Source organism: Crassostrea angulata, chromosome 8, assembly GCF_025612915.1.
Source record: "Crassostrea angulata isolate pt1a10 chromosome 8, ASM2561291v2, whole genome shotgun sequence".
Classification (NCBI taxonomy): Eukaryota; Metazoa; Mollusca; class Bivalvia; order Ostreida; family Ostreidae; genus Magallana; species Magallana angulata.
This window is the reverse complement of record NC_069118.1, coordinates 31,322,374-31,343,825: the sequence shown is the minus strand read 5'-3', so window position 1 is coordinate 31,343,825 and position 21,452 is coordinate 31,322,374. Positions and strand designations below refer to the sequence as shown.

The 21,452-nt window shown below is 33.0% G+C and overlaps 1 pseudogene; it reads left to right on the top strand.

The window, feature by feature from the left end:
• The first annotated feature begins 2,781 nt into the window (after window positions 1–2,781).
• LOC128160891 (uncharacterized) lies at window positions 2,782–17,974 on the top strand (annotated as a pseudogene).
• Window positions 17,975–21,452: the final 3,478 nt, after the last annotated feature.

Sequence of the window (21,452 nt, the reverse complement as noted above, 5' to 3'; positions counted from 1 at the left end):
CCGTAAGAATTAACATACAGTTGTTCTACCTGATTTTACTTAACAGTAATTCGCAAATACTTACATCCGTTATGATAGCAAACCGTCGCATTGCGCGTCCGTTGTTTACTTGCCTTGACTGACTGTCTTTTATGACGTCACCTTGTTTTGGAGTCGCGAAGAATTATTTACGTCATCGTTTACGAATCAACAAATCAGAGCCGATTATTTGAAATAGAGGGAATGTTCTCTAGATATTATTCCTAGCCGGTCAATATCAAAAAAATATTGACCGGTCAATATTTTTGGGACGAGCTAATATTACAATTATTGACTATTCGTCTATATAGAGTTATATAGTGAGAATATACTACTGAATATAACAATCTGATTTATAATATAAGCATTCGAAACAATGTCAAATATGTACGAGTAAACAGACTCGGAGTTGATATGTTTTGGTTCATGGACATATTATTTTTATCATTTCATTTCTATTCGTAATTGTGGGGAGGGAAAGAGGACATGTGGTTAATGGAATGAAAATACTTAAATTTTATAAAATGCTTCATAACACTTACTGTTCAATTTACAAAAAAAATATTGATAACACCTAGATACGATTTACGAAAATTAAGGTTTGTCTTCACTGTTTAATGACGATTTTTGTTCTCTGGTTTGTTGCTTAAGAAAGGAATGTATGACATGGATGCAGTTATATTAACTCACATGCACATACTTTTAAACTCATCAATGCTTATGCTTTCAAATTAAACATCGTTTGTCATAGAAGACAAAGATTAACCGTGATCCCTCTTAGGAACTCCTATATCTACTTGTCAATAATATCTTCACGTACATTACCTTAGAATGATTGGATTACAAATAGCCTTAAATGATTAGGAAAAACATGGAAAATAAAATATTTTGAATTGATAGCTAGAAAAATTATCTAGGAAATGTTTCCATGGAGGGGGGGGGGCTCCGAAGGAAAACTGTGTTTGCGCGGGGGGGGGGGGGGACATATTTCCGATTATTATGCTACGTGAATTTAATAATTTGATAATCTAGTTTACAAGGAAGGGGGAGGGATCCATTTAACCCTAAAAAAAAATCACAAAAAGGTTGTGTTAAAAATAGTATGCATACACGATTTAATGGATTGGTGTTCACTTTATACGCATAACTAATAATAAGAAGCATAAAACTTGTATTCATTTCCGTATATCAATCTCTACAAGCGTAATAATATCCTTGTTCTATAAATGTGCATATCAATGTGCAAATGTATTACGAAAATGAATAGGTAGCAGTCTACACACTCTTTATCTTAATACATGTAGACGTATTACAATACATTCAGTTCTCGCAATAACGACTCCAATAAACACATACGTTCAACGAACAATTTACATCAATATTTAACCTCTGGGGTCACTACGCTCAGAACCCACATGTTGTGTATTTTAAATGTAAAAATACTGTTGACTTGATTTCATTAATTTTGAACATTATTTGTATTTTATGATTGTGTGAATTTGTGATGCTGGAAAAAACACAATGAGCTGAATGCCTTGTGAATGAAATTTGCTGGGTTTTTTTAGGCCTAATAAATTGGTTTTAGCTGGTGAATGACAGATTAATGAGGTTAACTTACTATTCTAAATGTTAACAGTTAATTTAAAAACATTAAATACAAATCGCTTTAATTAAGTAAAAAAAGGTTAGGTAACTTGCATTGTTATTTATTTGTAAAATTTGGATGTTGTATGTCAATATAACAGTAAAAATTTTATAAAAAGTTTTTATACCAGATTTTTCTTTTAAAACAATGCCTATTATTTTTGAAACTATCACCAATATTCCTCAAATTTTATTATCAATAAATCCTCTTATTTGTTCCTTAGATAACTCATTTGCCATGTAATCAACATCAAGATAACAGACTAACAAAACAAATACAAGTACACCGCTAAATGTTGAAGGGTGTAATCCATTAAATATGGTTTTAAATATCAATTTTAGGTTAACCAGTAAACAAGACATTTTGTTGTCCTTCTAATGTCTTGGGAAACCCTGTGATTTCAGCCGCCATATAAACAGGGTTGATTATGACAAGAAGATTACCTATTTCTAGCTACATGTATATGTAGTGTGTGACAATGTCCTGACCAATATCATAAACAATGTCATAAATTATTAACGTTTCATGTTTGGTTGTCATTGTCAAAATTTACAATATGCTAGGTTTACAACATTTTGAAAAAAAGAATTATTACCAAGGTGGTATTTCAAAAATTTTTGTTGTATTGTAACATATTAACATATTTGTGATTTAAATCGGAGAAAACAATTTAGTCCATATCTAAAATAACAGCCACATGTAATTTCTGTTGAATCAACTTCTGCATATGTTTTTTAAATCATCTATTGTAAAAATATATAATTCTAAAATATTCCAAATATATTATAGATTGAATGTTCAGCGCACCTATGCTACACGTATTAGGTCAACTTTTGTCCAGTGTCTGTCTGATCATCATTCTATAAACTAATCACTATCAAGACTTTTATCTCTAAAATCTCGACTGACGTAGCGCAAACATATCCCACAGTATTATAAAAATAAAAGGACCTTTTTCTAAAGACAGATAATAAAGTTTAAAATTGATCCTCGAGCTGTAGTATAATAGGGAATTTAATCAACAGTTTTTCTTCATACACACATTTGAAATAATCTTTTTAAACCCAAGTTTGTTAGACACACGGGAGATAACTTTATTTTCATTTGCTGTCAAGTGACCGCATTCCGCGCAGATCAGCCATGTTAAAGGCGGAGGGTTAAAAAGAAATACTTTTTTTATATAGATATACGGTATGTTGTTGGTTTTTTATGATAAAAAGTTCTATATTTACTATACATTTGATTTTTATGTATCTTTTTCAACTACAATCTACATAATTGTTATCAATTTAGAACTTTAATATATTTTTTCAACAATATAACTTTCACTTTCACTATATAGAGCTGTTTGTTTTCATTCGTACACGCTCCCAAATCGATGTCAACCGGGAGAGTGGAAGCAGTGGAATAAAACTTATATTCAGGTGAAGGGGATATGTGTTTTGTAGCAGCGCTTTACTTCCTAGGGTTATTTCTCAGTGGACAAATTTAATATACACCCACTCCCACCCACTTCCAGTCAATGGTTTTAAACACCCCCCCCCCAAACGGTGTACTGAGATTGCTTTTGTGCATACTTTATGTTTATATGCATTGCTGAATAATATAATACATTTTATATATTAATTGTAGAAAAACTATGGATCCTCAAAACAGTGTCCAGGATGTGCACCGATGTGACCTTTGTGAGACCGCCATAGTACACAGCTACTGTGACTTTTGTCATGTCAACCTTTGCATAGCTTGTATTGGCAAACATATCTCAAATGGGTATGACAAACATAAAATAGTCCCTTTCCAGGAACGCAGGTCAACCCTCATCTATCCGATATGTAGAACACATTCACACAAAAATTGCAAATTTCAGTGCAAAGATTGCGATAAAATATTTATTTGTTCTTCGTGTACTGCATCTGAACAACACAGAGGGCATACATTTCTAGAAGTTTCAAAAGTTTACAATACAAAAAAAGAAATTATAGGAAAAGATACAAAGGAATTAGAAAACCTTAATTCTCCTACATATGAAAAAAATGCACTGGATTTAGAAAGTCAGCTTGCCAACCTGGATGGGGGATATGAGAAAATTACGACAACAATTTCCAAACAAGGAGAGCAATGGCACAGGGAAATCGACACCATCATCAACAAAATGAAAACTGAAATCAGCGAGATAAAAGTGAAACACACAGCTATTTTACAGAAATATTTGGTTGAAATCAAACAAACACAGTCTCTTATAACAAATACATTACAAGCCATAAGAAAAATCGAACAATCCACTGAAGTATCTCCTAACATTGAATACAGATCTAAGCTCACAGAACTAAGAAAACTTCCACCCAAGGTTCAGGTATCACTGCCAACATTCTTTCCAAAACCAATAGACCGTGAGACACTGTGTAGTTTGTTTGGACATATCACCCCATTATCGACTGACACTGAGGAGAATGTCTTGTCACTGAATCAATCAAAAACTTCAGTTATAGAACTCCTTGATGAACCAGTGCTTGTTTTTTTTTTTTATAATTTATTGTTTTTGTTCCATACATACTAGTACTAATATTGACATTATTAAATTCAGTTTTTATAAATTTTATACACATGCATACTCACTCACACACAAGTATAATTACATACATTTTTCAATATTAGTGGTAAATGGTTACTTTGCTTCCAAAAAAAGAGAAAAAACCAAAAAAAATAGAAAACCAAAAAATAAATAACAAATAATAATACGAATAGTTATAATCATAATATCATAAACTAATCTAAAATGTTTTTCCATGTAAGCCACAATTTTTCAAAATTGCGCAGCTTTTGATTTTGGATAGCAGCATATCTTTCTACATGGTATTTTATTCTTAAATGACTGAGTAATCCAAGAAAATTTGGCATTTTGTTTTGCATTAAGGATATAAAAATATATTGTTTAACATATAGAATTATGAAGTTTATAACCCTGTTATTGTTTGACAATGGTAGATCACCGAGAATAACATTCGAAACATTGAAACCAACTCTTTCAGAGGTTTTTCTGTATATATGAAGACTTAAATCACTCCAGAGTGTTTGTACTTTATCACAAGCAATGAAAACATGTATTATTGTTTCAACATTTTCCATACAAAAACCACAACAATCAGAAGTTTTAATGTTAATTTTCTTAAGGTATTTTCCAACAGGAACAATTCTATGTAAGATTCGAAATTGTAACCACTGGGCAGAAGAATCACTAGTGGTTTTATAACAAATTTTAAAAACATCTTGCACTGATATTGTGTCTACTCCATATGGCCTAAGCTCTGCCTCCCACTTGCTGATTGAGGTTGGAATAGCCTCATTTTTATTCAAGAAATTATAAAAGATTTTTGAGCATTTTTCAGAAGATATGAGAGGTTCAAAAAATAAAGGTACATATGGATTAGGAAGTCTTTTGAAAGAAGACCTATCTATTAACAATGATTTCAAATATTTTGAAATAGCTGTAACAATGCTATTGTATTGCATCACACAACTATCAGATAGATTGTATGTGTTTTTAAGAACTCCAAAGTCTAAAAGATTACAATCATCATCAAAAAAATCTTGCACAACCTTTATTCCCTTTTCATACCAGGATTTAAAAAAAACTGGTTTGTTGTTAACTTTTATATTAGAGTTATACCACACTGGAATATAATGAAATTTGTTTTTAAAGTGCGGAGAGTAAGTAAAAGATTTCATATAACATGACCAAGCAATCAAAACATCTTTCCAAAAGGCGTTATTTTCTTTTAACAAACAATCAAACACAAAACTATCTCCAAAATCATACAATTTCTGTAAAATATCATCTCCATTGAGAGCATAGAAAATATCCATCCATGGTTTATGTGAGCAAGTTAACCTTTTAATCCATGTACATTTAAGTGATGTAATAAAACTTCTAACATCTACCATTTTCATACCACCTGACAAGTAGTCTTGTGTTATAAGAGACCTTTTAACTTTGTCTGTTTTGGATTTCCATAGAAACTCAAAAAAGGCTTTGCATATAAATGCTACAATCTCCTTTTTGGGAGTAGGAAGCGATATAAATAAATGATTTAGTTTTGGAATTAACAAACTCTTAATGACAGTGACACGACCAATTGGAGTAAGAATTCTTCTTTTCCATTGTTCCATAAGTGCAATGATTTTTGGAATCTGATTACCAAAATTAATATCAACAATTTCAGAAAGTTCAACGGAAAATTGGAAACCTAATAAATTAAAAGATGTAGATCCCCAGTCTAATTTCCATCTGGTATGATGAAACACTTGATCAGAGAATTTTTTTGAACCAATCCACACAATTTTTGTCTTAGATGTATTAATTTTAAGTCCTGAAAAGCTGGAGTAAAAATCTATAGTTTCTAATGCTTCGAACAAGGATTTTGGTGAACCATCAAGGGCTAACAAAGTGTCGTCTGCATACTGTGATATTATATGTTCTTTATTATGAACAAAAATGCCCTTAATATCATTGTTTTGCTTTATAAGAATTGAAAGGATTTCTGCACATATAATGAATAAATATGGAGCAACAGGATCTCCTTGTCTACAACCCCTTTGTATGTCAAATTGTTCTGATAAAAACCCACTTTGTAAAATGCAGGCACGGAAATTTGTGTTTAAAATTTTTATCCACTGGATAATATATTCTCCAAACCCAAAATAACTTAAAACTTTATAAATAAATGACCATGACATAGAGTCAAAGGCTTTTTCGAAATCAATGAGGACCAAAAGCCCTGGAATTTCATGTATCTCTGTGTACGACATCAGATCATAAACAAAGCGAGTATTTTCCCCTATGTATCTACCTTTTATGAAACCAGATTGTGTATTTGAAATAATAATGTCCAAAACTTGTTTGATTCTAAAGCTTAGGCAACCAGATATGATCTTGTAGAGAACATTTAAAAGGGTTATTGGTCGCCAGTTCTTTAGAAACTGTCTTGGTTTGTCCCCTTTTGGCAAACATGAAATTATTCCAAGTCTTTGAGAGATAGGAAGCTCTTTTTTAAGAAAAATACAGTTAATAGCTCTAACAACATAATTTCTAATATCACTCCAAAAAAACTTGAAAAATTCTGCGGTATACCCATCACTACCAGGGGACTTATTATTCTTCATGTGCTTTAATACGTTAAGAACTTCTCTTTCCTCAATGTCTTTCTCCAGACCTTTGGACGTATTTGTATCCATTTTAGGATTATTAGAATTCAAGAACATTTCTTCTAAATTTATATTAACTAAACTTGAATCTGCACTTTTATACAGAGTTTCATAATATATCTTAACTTCATCTAAAATTTCTGTTTGTTCATATATAGTGCCAGTACCCTCTAATTCAATTTTTTTTATTGTTTTATTTAAATAATTCCTAGATTCTAAATTATAGAAATATTTTGATGGTTTTTCACCCTCTTCTATCCAGCGAGCTCGGGACCTTATCATGTGGCCTAGTAACTTTTCTTTTCTAATACTCTCGAGTTCCTTTTTTTTTTCATCTAATTTATTTAAATCAATGAAAGCATCTGATTCTAAATCCTCAATTTCTTGCAGTAGTGTTTTTTCTTTTTGGTCTTTTTCTTTTTTGATATATGAAGAATATGAGATAGTATTTCCCCGTATTTCCATCAGTAGTACCTCAAGAAATAAACTTTCATCCATGTTATTTTTACATTGGAAATTTTTACTCTCTGCATTCTCTAAATATTGATTACTAACACACTTTATTACATTTTTTACCTTTTGAACGTAGTCTTTATCTGTAAGTAAATAATTATTAAATTTCCAAAGACCACGCCCTCTCCGGAAGGGATTAAATTTAAGCTCGAGCAAAACTATAGAATGATCAGACCTGTATCCAGGTTTGATAGTACAGTTTTCAACAAGATTTGTTAAGCTGTCAGAAATGAGAAAATAATCAAGGCGACCTTGTTTTAGAGGATTTTTTTTTCCGCCATGTATATACTTTTTTTTCAGGATTTAGGACTCTATAGTAATCTATGAGGCATAAGTCCTCCATTATTTCCAGGACTTTACTTCGAGCCTTTGGATTGTTAACACTACAGTAGTTATAAGTATCCTGCATGGGATTCAATGCAAGATTAAAGTCCCCACATAAAATAAAATATTCATTATCAAATTCAAGGAAGATACTTCTTACATTTTCATAAAACTCAGGGTTGTCAATATTAGGACCGTATATATTAATGAGGGTAACCTTGTGGTCCTCAATTGTCATGTCCAAAGCTAACAAATTACCTTCACAGTCGTTTTTCACTCTATGAATTTTAAACTCAAAGTTGTTATTGAAAAGTATACAGACCCCTCTTGAGTTAGATGAATATGAATTAAACACACATTTATATCCCCACTGTGTTTCTATAAACTGTTCATGTTCAGAAATAAAATGAGTATCTTGCAGGCAAATGATAGAATAATGTTTTTGTTTATAGTAGTTAAGAACATCTTTACGTTTTGATGGTGTGGCGAGCCCCTGACAGTTCACCGTAGCTATTAAAATGTTGTCAGACGACATCATATTTACGTATTAAATAGAAAATAACAAAAGCAACACATGTAAGACAAAGAAAGTATTCAAAAATAACACATGCGAGAAGCAAATAACCACCTACCATTACCAAATTTTCTGATCCAACCATACCCAAAAATATTACACACACATAAGAAACTAAGCATCCTACCAGTTCATTAAGAACACTTATAAAGGGAGAAACACGCACACTCACACATACACACATGTCTAAACAGAAAGTAAACAGTTCTGAAATTGAGATACCGATCCCGATCTGAAAACCGTTGACCGATCCCGAAGCATCCAGGTTCCACTCCGCTGTCTATCAAAAAAGTGTACTAGCGCCGTTTTAGTTTTTCAGAAACATTGTCCAGAATATCGAATCTGTGGCGGCGTCCTTGTTCGTCCAGCGCAAAAATCTTGCCGTTGTAGTACCAGGCAGACTGGATTCGAGGGTCACCATTAAGATTGCGCAAAAGTTTTGCGTTGAAATATGTTAGGTGGTCATGCATGGTAAAACATTTTTTGAGTTTGTCATTCGATCGATTTTTGATGACCGCGATCTTGACCTCCGTGTTACGGAATTTGGCGATCACAGGGCGTGGCCCTTTCCCATCTCCCCCAGGAATCCGATGAATCGCAAGAACATCCGAGGGGTCCAGGTCCATCTTCACTGCCTCCTTGAGAATTGTACACAATTTACTCCTGAGGTTTTCGTTTTTCTCCTCGGCCCAGTTTAGAAATTTAATATTGGCTTTCTGCGAGTATTGTTGATTTTGATTGGCGAGGGTCATTGCAGATTGTGCCGCAGATTCACATTGTTTGAGCTTGTCGTTGAGAGATCTCAGTTCACTGGCTTGGGAGTTCAATTTTTCTCTCAGAGTGTCGAAATCAAGATTAAAACCCTCGGAGATTTCTTTTGTTTGTGTTTCGAACTCTTTACACTTTTCGTCGATTTTATCTTCAAACTCTTTCTTGACTTTGTTTTTGATACTTTCTTCGAAATCTTTTTTCATTTCATCGACAATTTCTTGTTTTATTTCACTTTTTATTTCATTTTTCAATTCTAACAATATTTCCGAAACCAAGACCTTGACATCCGATTTTTTCACCATGGACTCTCTTATTTCTGTCAAACTTTGCTGAATTTGATGAAGGTCACCTGAGATATTAACGTGCTGGTCAGATGTACTACCGTCGTGAGCAGGTGTATGATCACCGCTGCTAGTTCTCGGTTTTTTCACTGCGGCCTTTTCAGAAACAATGGATTTTCTTACGGATACTGGTGCCGATTTTAAATCGAGCTGAACAAGTTTTTTTGTTTTTGTTTGTTCTTTTTCTGGTGTTTTTTTAAGTACCCCTGACTTTTCGGCCATTGTTACTATTGTCACTATTAGTGAGTAAGAGTTCACCACAGTCCGATATTTTCAGAATGCTTCTTAACAACAATATGAAGGCGTAAATTTCTAAAATTATATAGCACTCACCAAATTGAGTTTTAAGTCCTTTATCCAGTATTTTGGGCACTTTAAATATTACAGAGACGTATTTAAAGAGAAAAAACAGCGGAGCTTCAAAAATATGGTCAGTCGCAGACCATCACGTGACCGGAACCAGTGCTTGTTGCCACAATACAGACTGGGTATCAAAATCTACGCAGTGTTGCCTGTCTCAATGATGACTGTGTTTGGACATGTGGATTGACAAATGATATGAAATGCTTCAGCACTATAGGTTCACTCCTCCAGACAGTCAAAACCAAATCAGAAGAAAGACCCAGTGATATAGCTGTGGACAAGGATGGGAATCTTCTATACTCCATTCGGACAGCAGGGACAGTGTTCAAAGTAAAGAATGGACAAACAAAAGATTTTATCAGATTACATGGATGGGGACCATGCAATCTGTGTGTCACCTCTACTGGTGATCTCCTGGTTACCATGTGCCGTGATGATCAGACTCAATCCAAAGTTGTCCGTTTCTCGAAGTCTACAGAGAAACAAACAATTCAATTTGATGATAAAGGTAAACCTCTGTACTCAGGGAATGATAAAATAAAATACATCTCAGAGAACGGAAATCATAACATCTGTGTTGCTGACTGGTATGCTCATGCAATTGTCGTGGTTAATCAGGACGGGAAACTCAGATGGAGGTACACCGGCCATCCCTCAGTTACCGGGAAGAAATCATTTGATCCTTGTGGTATCACAACAGACAGTCAAAATCGTATCCTGACAGCAGACAGTGACAACCATTGTATCCACATTCTTGATCAGAATGGCGAGTTTCTGAGTTACATTGATAAATGTGATCTGAAGGATCCTTGGGGTGTATGTGTGGACAATAATGACAGTTTGTTTGTGTGTGAGTATTACAAGAGCAGTGTAAAGAAAATAAAATATTTAAAGTAGACTCATGAGTTGTCACATTTACCGGTATATTAACCATTAAACAAAGGTAAACTTTTAAGCGTATTTTATAGTTTATATATCAATGGTGATTTTAATATGATTGATTTGAGATTTGGTAATGAATTTTAACACGTGAAAATGACGGTTGATATTTAGTATAATAAAAGTTAATAAGAATGTCGTTTTCATCACTGTTTCAAATGTCAATAACAGACTTGTGTCTAGTTCAAGCTTTCGACATTTTAAACATGTTAAATATACGTACTATAATAATTACTGTATATTGTAAATTTCGTACCAGTTTGATTATAATTTCAATTGTAATAATAATGTAGAACTCTTTTTTGTCTTTTCTGCATTTTTCTCCCATCACAAGTGCTTGATATTTTAACAAACTGTTGGTAAGGCATGCCATATAAAGGGATCAATTTTTGTACCAATCGGACATCAACTTTCAGTTAAATGACGACTTTGTTGATTTTAAGCCTAATTTGTAAAAGAAATGTTGGTCAAAGATTTCACAGCAGCTATTCTTTGCGAATGCTTGAAATTTTAGCACACTCTTTGGTTAGGCATGTCATACGGTGGGGTCTATTTTTGTTCCAATCGGACGTCAACGTCCTGCTTAATGACGAATTTGCATATTTTTTAGCTTTAATTCTCAAACAAATTTTCGTAAAAGTTTTAGGCATTCTGTCTGCTGTGACCAATATTGCACCAATAAGAATTCAACTTCCTGTTAAATGACGACTTTGCTTATGTTATATATTCGCATCAGAGCAGGGGTATATGTATAACTAATGAGCATTGGCTCACATATAATTTGTTTAAAATTTTTTTACAGACAAACTATATTAACGTGATATATTTTATAATCTGCTGACAATGTGCGCCCTTTACGTCAAATATTTACATTTGCAGGACTTTCGCCTTTTTTAAAAGTTAATTCCATATTTCAGAAAGTATTATTTTAGCACACAAAGTTGACATTTGATTAAATCAGATTACATTATATTGTTTTCTAATAATGTTAACAAAATTATTTACATTGATACTCAACTGGCAAGCAAGACCAGATTAAGAAGAAGCTGCTCTCTAAAACAGACACATGGAGCAAATTTAACACACTTTGAATTAAGGAAGGAGTCTTTTCATTATCAAACCTACTTCTTATAATAAGAAATGCACGAAATTTTGACACAGTCAAACGGATCAGATTACTTAATGATTCTATCAGTTTTATTAAATTTGACCTTTTTGTTTTCGGATAAAGGTCAGGTCAAGGTCACTACCTTTTTCCTCAATGTTTTAAGAATGATAAAAATAAGTGTAGATCTTTATAGTTCTGTAGACATTTGTTTAAGATTTGAAGATTCAAATCTTCAATGAAATCATAGACCATGAGAGTGTCTATCAGCTTATACTACTAAATTGGAACAAATATTTATACTAAAATTGATATTGCTTAGCCCGCATTTCCTCTAATTTTCTAAAATTTTGAATTTTTTTTTGATTTTATGCTTCCAATAATGAAATATTTCTAATTTTTATGTATTATGAAGACTTTATATAAAGATATAAATTGACAGAAAAGCTAATATATTGACCATTTCATAAGAGAGAAATACTGATTTTAGTGTTTTTTCCAAAAAATCAATGTATAGAATGGGCGCTTTAAAAAGCTTATAAAAATGTTATTTAATAGGCAAATCATATTTTAAAAACATATTCTGAAACCCACGTACCATATTATTAGTTCACATTAGTAAAAAAAAATCCAACATTATTGTTTTTGTTTTTAAAATGCTAAAACAGACTCATTATATATATAATCTGCAGCAATTCTGAATTGCGCAACATGTGATATTTTCCTACGCCAATATTACGCCAAAAATATAGTCCTTGTTCCATTCTAAACATTGATTACATTTTTCTATGCCAAGTTGTATGATAGTAAAAAATATACTATTTTAATTTCCTTTCATCTTGATTTAATGAACAATTAATCAAATTTACGTTTGACAAGTCGAAAACCAGAAAAGACTCCTTCCTTAAGGCAATTTAAAAATGTCAACATTATTTGATTAAAGGGGGGGGGGGGGATATTTTATTCAGAATACTAGTGTCATCTTTGCTATATCGGGAATTAAAAAAAATCTTTTACTCAGTTTCAAATATTTTTTCAGAACCAGTTCAATGGACCACCATTCCATTCTGGTCAAGAACTGCAAACTGCTCCTCAACGAACTGTTCAACCAGATCGAGGCAAATATGTGTAAGGCTGGCATGGAAGATGAGGATTAAGAGGAAGGCGACTGGGAAGATGAAGACGCTGATGGGGAGGAAGACATCCAGCTGAGGGGGCAGACTCTGACCTGATTGACAGTATGGCGGCCTAGTTCAATGGTGATTACACCTTGTATTTTTTCTAATAAGAAAGCACTGACAAATATACTTGTAATCAAAGGATTTGAAGTGTCTGTTATGGATCGAAATAGATAAAGTCTGATTGACAGTATTGCAGTCAAGTTTAATGGTGATTATACTCTTTATGCTGATAATAACTGATTGGTGGTAATGTTGGAAGGGGGGGGGGTTTAAATATATACTATTACCTTAAAGGTTTGCAGCTGACTGATCCGTAAATATAACAGGTTTAACATGTAGGCAGAGCTGCTTGTTTAATTCATCAACCCTATATAAAGACTTAATGTGTGTGAGATTTTTTCTCGCAAGGACAGTAATGTGAAAGATATACTTGTAAAAACAAGTAGCTGACGTTTAAGTCTTTTGGGATATGAATTTTAACCTGTTGGATACAGGAATAAAGCCATGTCTTATGTTACAGATTTACAAAAATTGGATATGCATGATTTAAGTCCAAAGAAACATGGATAAAGATATTCATGAAAAAAAATGTTTTTAAATCTTTATGTTTGAATGGACATTTGATTAACTGTTTGAAATGCTTTACTTCAGGGTATGATGAAGATGAGGAGGAAGAAGAGAACCCCAATTTCTCCAAAGACCCGACTTACCAGATAGATTTACAGGTCAGTGTGCATATCAATACATGGATATATTTATGGAGAATGCTTTAATACATAGGCATTGCCTGCTGCCTAATCCATTCATGTATATTTGCATAATAAAATATGATCAAATCAAATCAAATCAATACCTGGATATATTTGAATGTATGAAGAAAGAAAAAGTCAGTGTAAAAATATATAATCTAAGATGTTTTTTATATTATTGTTTCATATTTATTCACATTACTCAAAACTTTTGAGTCAAGTACACGTACATATATATAATATGCACACTCCTGTCGATAGTTAAAAGGAAAATGATGAAAAAAAACCTGCTGTTTTATGAATAATAGATTAATACTCATCTTTAAATCGCAAAATTATAAATCATGAATTTTTATTCAATTATTAAAAAATGCATCAAATAGACGCATTAAAAAGGGGGGTGGGGAATGATCTGTAAGAAAGTGTCTCAGGTCATATAAGTCGGCTTCACATGCAGTTAACAGTGAAGTTTAACTTTAATTTTCTCCAATTTTTTAGGCATACCTCACGGAGTTCCTCAAGTCTTTGTCCCAACAAGGGTGTTACAGTACCTTCAGTTCACATCACAATGACTCCGAGAAACACGTTCTACGAACAATTAACATCAATGTTTGACCTCTAGTCACTCCTTACCAAAACCCACATGTTGAACTTTTTAAAATTTAAAACTGTTTTTAACCTAATGATGCCATTGGTTTTGATCATTTTTGGTATTTTATGACTGTGTGAATGTGTGATGCATTGAAAAACAGAGTGAGCTTTAAAATGCCTTGTGAGTGAAAATGGCTGTTTTATTTAGGCCTAACAAATTGGTTTTAGCTGATGGATTATAATTTAATGAGAAAATAATAACAGTTGCATTTCAATTCAGAAAAAGGTTAGTGTAATTTGTAGTTATTTATTTGTAGAATTTGGATGTATTGTGTCAATTTGATTGTGTAACTATTCAGATTTAATGTGTATACCAGCATTTATTTGTTTAAAATATGCCTATTATTTTTTAACTATGTGCAATACTCCTCAAATTTTATTATCAATAAATCCTTTTATTTGTTTCTAAGCTAATTCCTGTTGTTATTCAGTCTGATTCAACATTTAACAAGTACTTTATTAATCTTGGGTGTTGAAGAGGGTATATTAATTATGGCTTCAAATGTCATGGTTAATCAGTAGAAAATTCTTATTTTTGTTCAGCAAATGTCTACAGAGGCTCTGTGCTTAAAGTCGCCAAAAATGGAGTTAATGACAAGTATATAATCTATTGTTTACATGAACAATGTTAAAATAAAACAGAAGAAACCGTTTTATTGGGAACGTGGCATTTTCAAAAATGAAATTCCGCGTACTATTATTTTATTTTTCGGATTTTTATATATATATTTTTAATGCATTCTTTCGTCATATGTGTGTGTCTATCTATCTATCTATCTATCTATCTATCTATCTATCTATCTATCTATCTATCTATCTATCTATCTATCTATCTATCTATCTATCATATTCAGCGCACCTCAGCTACATGTACAATACAGTGTATAAGGTAAACTCTTGTCCTGTGTCCGTCCGTTTGTCTTCTGCTTCTATCTCAATTATCTCGACTGACATACATAGCACAAAACTTTCCCATGGTATTATGAAAATAAAAGAAAAAACTCTCTCAAAAGACAGATAATAAAATTGTAAAATAATATGCTTTAAATCAACCGTTTTTCTTCATACACTTAAAAAAAAAAAGAATATTTATTTAGACACACGGGAAAGAACTCTATATCAGTTTGATGTCAAGTGACCGCATTGCAAGCAAGATCAGCCATGATAAAATCGGAGGGTTAAAAAAAATTATATAGATACACGGTATGTTGTTTTTGTATGAGAAAAACTTCTATATTTACTATACATTTGATTTTTATGCATCTTTTTCAACTGCAATGTACATAATTTCCATCAATTTAGAACTTTAATATATCTTTTTCAACAATATAACTTTCACTTTCACTTTCTCTATAGAGCTGTTTAACCTACTCGCCTCCAAATTGATGTCAACCGGTAGAGGTGAAACAGTGGAATAAAACTTCAATGTTCAGGTGAAGGGGATTTGTGCTTTGTTTCAGCGCTTTACTTTCTAGGGTTATTTGACAGTTGATACATTTTATCATACACCCCACCCACACACATGCATCCTTAGCAATTCATTTTTATCCCCAAACTGCAATTTTTTTGCTTATTTGATATATGTACAGTTTATTTATCATTCTATCTTTTTAAAAAAACCCTCAACGGTGTGTCGAGATGGCTTGTGTGCATACTTTTCTCGATAAGGATAACCGAATAATATAATATATTTTTCATACTTATTCATTTGTAGAAAACTATGGATCCTCAAAACAATGCCAATGATGTGGGCCGATGTGACCTTTGTGAGACCGCCATAGTACACAGCTACTGTGACTTTTGTCATGTCAACCTCTGCATACCATGTATAGGGAGACACATCTCCGATGGATATGACAAACATAAAATAGTCCCTTTTCAGGAACGAAGATCAACCCTCATTTATCCGAAATGTAGAACGCATTCACAAAAAAATTGCAAATTTCAGTTCAAAGATTGCGATGAAATATTGATTTGTTCTTCTTGTACTGCATCTGCACAACATAGAGGGCATACATTCCTAGAAGTTTTAGAAGTTTACAATACAAAGAAAGAAATTTTGGGAAAAGATACAAAAGAATTCCAAAACATTATTTCTCCTACATATGAAGAAATTGCACTTGATTTGGAAAATCAGCTTGCAAACCTGGATGGAGGATATGAGAAACTTACAAAAACAATGTCCAAACAAGGAGAGCAATGGCACAGAGAAATCGACTTCATCATCAATAAAATGAAAATTGAAATCAGCGAGATAAAAATAAAACACAGAGACATTCTACAGAAAAACTTGGATGAAATTAAACAGATACAGTTTCTCATAAAAGAAGCATTACAGGCCTTAAAGGAAATGGAATATTCCACGGAAGTATTTCCAATCATTAAATACAGCTCTAAGGTCAGAGAGTTTAGCAAGCTTCCACCCAAGGTCCAGGTATCGCCGCCAACATTTATTTCAAAACCAATAGATCGCGAGAAGCTGTGTAGTTTGGTTGGACAGATCACACCATTATCTACTGATACAGAAGAAAATGTCTTGTCACTAAACAAACCCACCACTTCAGTCAGAGAACTACTGGATGAACCGGAGCTTGTTACCACAATACAGACTGGATATTTAAAACAACGCAATGTTACATATACTTTTCTTCATGATGGTAGTATATGGACAAGCGGAGAGACCAATGATATCAAATGCTTCAGCAGTAAAGGTTCACTCCTCCAAACAATCAAAACAAACTCAGAAAAAGGGCCAAATGATATAGTTGTAGACAATAGTGGTGATCTACTATTATCCAATCGGAAAGCAGGGAAATTAAATAAAATAAAGAATGGACAGACAGAAGAGTTTTTTAAATTACAAGGATGGGGACCATGTAATCTGTGTGTCACCTCTACAGGTGATCTCCTGCTTACCATGTGCAGTGATGATTGGACTCAATCCAAAGTTGTCTGTTACTCTGGATCTACATACAAACAAACAATTCAGTTTGATGATGAAGGTAAACCTCTGTACTCCGGGAATACCAAGATTAAATACATCACAGAAAACAGAAACCACGACATCTGTGTAGCTGACTGCGGGGCTGGTGCAGTAGTGGTGGTTAATCAGGCCGGGAAACTCAGATGGAGATACACTGGTCATCCCTCAATAACCAAGAACAAAACATTTAAACCCCGTGGTATCACAACAGACAGTCAGAGTCATATCCTGACAGCAGACGGTGACAACCATTGTATCCACATTCTAGATCAGAATGGACAGTTTCTCCGTTACATTAATAACTGTGATCTGAAGATTCCTTACGGTTTATGTGTGGACAATAATGACAATCTGTTTGTGTGCGAGTTATATAAAAGCAATGTAAAGAAAATTAAATATTTAACATAGACGGCCGGTTTTTGACAATTATAAAAAGCAACTTTTTTAAATGTACATTGAATACTTTATTTTAACATTTTATTTCAATTCACCGATATATCAAAGTTAATTGTTTTTGTCCCCGGGAACAAATAATTAACTGCTCTAACCGACAACCAAGGCTCATGTGTATGACATTATGATTTGAAAATGTTTTATTAAATGGTAAGAAATAAATTCGATAACGTTTTTGGATGGGGCAAATCTATTTCATGGAATGCAGATTACTTTTGTGTTACTGACTCGTCGAAGTTAGGAAATCTGACATCCTGTTTAGTCGGTACATTTTCATTTAAGGAATTTCATTTTGTATGCTAGCATCTGTAATGGATATATGTCAAAAACAGTTATGTATAAAAAAAATATCAGAGAGTTTCGAGGCCCGTTAGAGCCGAGAACTGTCTGATATTTTTTCATACAGAAGTGTTTGAGGCATATATCGAACTTAAAACAGTGCTAGGGAATTTCATAGATGATTTATTTGAGATTGTCCGATTTTGTTCTGTAACCACTGGTAACAGTCTAATATTAAGAAGCCCACTAATATCGGACTGTCGCAGGTAAAATTTTAGACTGCGAGAACAAAAGAATGACATCACAGCAGTGTTTTCACTTCAGATTGTGTAGATTTAGGTTTGTTTGAATCATGATCTCCAGGAGAAGGATTGGATCACATTTTTATTTGTGTTTTATTGTACAATGTTAACATGTAATGTCTCCTTTAAATTTCTAGTCTTTTAGCTCTATCCTATATTTGGGGGCTGTTAAAACGCACTTTAAAAATGTTTGCACTTTTAAAATTTTGTCAAATGGCGTTAATTTTGGAACCAAGTAAACGAACTTTGAATTTTTTAAGGTCAGACGCGACACGTTCCTCGATTTTATTTAACATTTTCCAGGAATTTCTTAATGGTTTACTACTACTCTGAGAAGCTTTCTTGGCAAAAAATTAGGATACCTTATTAGGCATTTCTGCACCATACTAGTCTTCTTGAAAATACACTTGAATCGCTGATATAAAATTAAGTAAACAATACAGCACAGCAAAATTCACTATATTGGAGAGGGCTTTGAACTCACAACCTCTTGAACCTACGCTCCTGGCAGAGAGCGGCCATGGCTCTAACCCCTCGGCCATCTAGGCACATATCCATATACAAGTAAATTTTAATCATATTAAAAATCATTATAAAAATAATAATTTGATTGGAACTCTTTATTACGAGGAGATACAAAAAAGATGTTCGAGGAACGTGTGGTCTGACCTTAATTTCAAAGTGCATTTAAATTCTCGATATTAACCCACTTGGAAAAAAAGAATGTAAGATACCTTATTAGACACATAATCTTACCCCAATTCAATTACAATCTGCATTACCGAAAGTTTTACCTTGTGCGAACTTTTATTTAATCTCTTATTTCGTCAAATATTCTCAACCCGTTTCCCAACCATTTTTAGTCAACGACTGGCAATATTGAAATGACTACAGGTTTCAAGGTTAGTATTAATACCTTTTGAAAGGTATTGAATACACCCCTGCGAATGTGTTCGGAATGTTTTCTTTCTCATTGCTATGTTTATAAGAAATCCAGAGATACTCAAATGAAAATTCACGAGACTTTCCTCGAAGCGACTCCGATATATCTACAGCTCCTGTGTAATTTCTAGCGGAAGCATGAGTGTTCGGATAACATTCTCAAAATACATACAAAATATTGATTGCTTTTAATATTACATCTTACTCATAAATTAAACCATAAAAATCTATTAAGAGATACATGTAGGTTTTATTTCACCATCAAACTCTTATTTAAACTAAAACGATGATATTAGGAACAGAGTTATTATCATTCTTGTTCAACCACTCTACACGTGGTTACAAAGTTAAACACTGCTAAGTTTGATGCTTTTGGTGTGCAAAACCAATGGCATGTTTTTTAAAAGCATCAGTGGGTACCTGTTTTGTGTAAAAAGATATATAGTGTTTAATCAACATTCTGCATAAAATACTACTTGTACTGTCTGGTTCATTATTGACACTGTTACAAGGCCAGGAGCGGATCCGAAACTTATTTAGTTGAATACTGAATATTTAAAATGTTTGTGTTAAAATCTATCTCTCTCTCTCTCTCTCTCATATTAAATATTATACAAATATTGACTGGGGTTGAGGGCAACATTGATTATATTAGCCCCCAAGGGCCGAAATATTGCCCGACGCGAAGCGGAGGGCAATATTTTCGTCCCAAGGGGGCTAATATAATCAATGTTGCCCGAAAACACAGTCAACATTTGTTTTGTTATATGAAGAAACAAACCAAAATTTAAGAAAGTAATTGAAAACAGATCGCCGTAATTTTCTCAGCTCAACAAAGAATTCACGATTTCAATTTTGTGCAAAATTCATTTCCAAACTATCCTCAGCATCAAACGGTCACTGGTGATATTCCACCGCCCGTAAGAATTAACATACAGATGTTCTACCTGATTTTACTTAACAGTAATTCGCAAATACTTACATCCGTTATGATAGCAAACCGTCGCATTGCGCGTCCGTTGTTTACTTGCCTTGACTGACTGTCTATTATGACGTCACCTTGTTTTGGAGTCGCGAAGAATTATTTACGTCATCGTTTACGAATCAACAAATCAGAGCCGATTATTTGAAATAGAGGGAATGTTCTCTAGATATTATTCCTAGCCGGTCAATATCAAAAAAATATTGACCGGTCAATATTTTTGGGACGAGCTAATATTACAATTATTGACTATTCGTCTATATAGAGTTATATAGTGAGAATATACTACTGAATATAACAATTTGATTTATAATATAAGCATTCGAAACAATGTCAAATATGTACGAGTAAACAGACTCAGAGTTGATATGTTTTGGTTCATGGACATATTATTTTTATTTTTTCATTTCTATTCGTAATTGTGGGGAGTGAAAGAGGACATGTGGTTAATGGAATGAAAATACTTAAATTTTATAAAATGCTTCATAACACTTACTGTTCAATTTACAAAAAAAATATTGATAACACCTAGATACGATTTACGAAAATTAAGGTTTGTCTTCACTGTTTAATGACAATTTTTGTTCTCTGGTTTGTTGCTTAAGAAAGGAATGTATGACATGGATGCAGTTATATTAACTCACATGCACATACTTTTAAATTCATCAATGCTTATGCTTTCAAATTAAACATCGTTTGTCACAGAAGACAAAGATTAACCGTGACCCCTCTTAGGAACTCCTATATCTACTTGTCAATAATATCTTCACGTACATTACCTTAGAATGATTGGATTACAAATAGCCTTAAATGATTAGGAAAAACATGGAAAATAAAATATTTTGAATTGATAGCTAGAAAAATTATCTAGGAAATGTTTCCATGGAGGGGGGGGGGGGGGCTCCGAAGAAAAACTGTGTTTGCGCGCGGGGGGGGGGGGGGGGACATATTTCCGATTATTATGCTACGTGAATTTAATAATTTGATAATCTAGTTTACAAGGAAGGGGGAGGGATCCATTTAACCCTAAAAAAAAAATCACAAAAAGGTTGTGTTAAAAATAGTATGCATACACGATTTAATGGATTGGTGTTCACTTTATACGCATAACTAATAATAAGAAGCATACAACTTG